Source organism: Piliocolobus tephrosceles, unplaced genomic scaffold, assembly GCF_002776525.5.
Source record: "Piliocolobus tephrosceles isolate RC106 unplaced genomic scaffold, ASM277652v3 unscaffolded_29245, whole genome shotgun sequence".
NCBI classification, from domain to species: domain Eukaryota; kingdom Metazoa; phylum Chordata; class Mammalia; order Primates; family Cercopithecidae; genus Piliocolobus; species Piliocolobus tephrosceles.
In genome coordinates this window covers 511-2,847 of record NW_022312360.1, presented here as the reverse complement: position 1 = coordinate 2,847, position 2,337 = coordinate 511, and the positions used below count along the sequence as shown (strand labels likewise).

General features: G+C 39.5%; 1 pseudogene; it reads right to left on the bottom strand.

The window, feature by feature from the left end:
• Positions 1-273: 273 nt before the first annotated feature.
• LOC113222079 lies at positions 274-2,000 on the bottom strand (annotated as a pseudogene).
• Between the last annotated feature and the right edge of the window lie 337 nt (positions 2,001-2,337).

Genomic DNA, 2,337 nt, shown 5'->3' with positions numbered 1-2,337 from the left:
TCATGCCCAGCTAATTATTTTTATTTACTTATTTGTTTTGAGACGGAGTCTCGCTCTGTCGCCCAGGCTGGAGTGCACTGCTGCGATCTCGGCTCACTGCAAGCTCCGCCTCCCGGGTTCACGCCATTCTCCTGCCTCAGCCTCCCGAGTAACTGGCGTGAGCCACCGCGCCCGGCATTATTTTATTTTTTGTAGAGACAGGGTTTCACCATGTTGCCCAGGTTGTTTCACATTGTTTTAATCCAGGCTGGTTATAAACTCCTGGGATCCCAAAGTGCTGGGATTATAGGCTGAGTCAATACCCCCAGCCTCTATATCATGACTTCTTTCATGGCGAGTCAGGTGACTGGAAGGAGTGTAGGCTTTACCGCATCTCTTACATTCATAGAGTTTTTCTCCAGTATGAATTATTTCGTAGAGGTGAAGGGAACTGAGGTGACTGAAGGCTTGGTCACATTGTTTACATTCATAGGCTTTCTCTCCAGTGTGAGTACTTCTATGGTTACAAAGGGAACTCAAACCACTAAGGGCTTTGCCACATTGTTTACATTCATAGGGTCTCTCTCCAGTATGAATGCTTCCATGATAACGAAGGGAAGGGGAACAGCTGAAGGCTTTATCACATTTGGTACATTTATAGGGTCTTTCTCCAGTGTGAGTCCTTTCATGCGTCTTAAAGGAACAAGAAAATCTGAGTGCTTTACCACATTCCTTACATTCGTAGAGTTTCTCTCCAGTGTAAGTTCGTTCATGTATTAGACAAGAACCGGAAACAGTGAACACTTTACCACATTGTTTACATTTATAGGATTTTTCTCCTGTGTGAGTTCTCTGATGTCTTTCAAATGAATTGAGAAAATAAAAAGATTCCCCACATATCTTACATTTATAACTGGATTTCCACTGTGCATTATCATGTGTCTTCTAACACCTGGAACAGAAACGAAGAATTTGCCACACTGTTCACATTTATATTGCTTCTCTCCATATGGTTTGTATCCTGAGTGAACTAGGACGTGCCTATTAAGGAGGGAATGACGTACAAAGATTTTTCCACAAATACTGCATTCACATTGTTTTAATCCAGAAGAAATGTTCTCATTCACATCAAGCTTTGGAATTTGGCTGACAACTGTCCATACTGACTACCGTCTTTGCTTTCACACAGTCTATCATATGATTTCTGTAAAAAAAAAAAAATGACAAGCACATTATTATTGGTTGGTGTAATAACTTTCTACTTGGTCTTGGACTTACACTGCTCCCAATACCAAGGAAAATGCTTTTTTTTTTTTTTTTTTTTTGCCATGATTGAATTATTTGAAAGTAAATGGGTTACTACTGAAAACACAGCTACCACCTGCATGGCTATGACCAAATTAGTAACATTCATGTACACAATTTTGTAGTACTATTTTCAAGTAAACGGTTTTCCAAACACTGACTGCAACACTGAAGTACATTACACTTTGGGTGAAATTTTTCTAAAAAGAAATGAATTTCAAGTGACTCTTACTTCTTTTGGTTGCTTGTTTTTAAATTCATGACAAGCTAAGATTCCTTCAGAGGACTTCATTTCCTCTTCTCAGTGCAAATTATCTTATATCTTTCTCAGGTTTCTCGAAGTGATCTTCAATATTCTGGTCTTAACATTTGTTTCCTAAAATGCAGACCCACAAAATTATCACGAATTATTACGAACTATAGAAACATTACTAGATTTAATGTTCATTGTACACAGTGCCCATGCCTGATTTCTTCACCACATCGTTCCTTTGCCACATTCCAAATCACAAATAGCACTGATGATAGGGAAATACTTCTGTAATTAAGTGAAATGTGTTGTCATTCTCACCTACAGAAGCCAGGTTCCTGCATGTTTCCTGCCTCACTTCTCTGCAGAGATTCTTCTGAGAAGAATCTAGCAAAGCCCATTCCTCCTGGGTAAAGTTCACAGCCACATCCTCAAAAGCCACGGAGTCCCAGAACATTCCACACATATGGATAGAAGGATGGGTGAGACTCACAGCACTGGGAATCTGTACTCAATCCATAAGCTGTTTACATGATTCTAAAATTTCCAAGCATTTTTTCTGTGACTTGATTGTCACAACTCTTATTCTGTTCACACATACTCCCTCCCACACAGCAGTACTATTGCTAGAATTGAACTATTCAAAGATGCAACAGCAAAGTAGAAACTCCCATCTTATTAGAGAATCCAGGCAGTAAGATGTGCTGCTAGGCGTTACCTTTTAACTTCACTTTGTACATTTCTAGTATCTGTCATACTAAAGTCCTACCTGATGTGCATAAGGGACTTAGTGTTATCTGTCC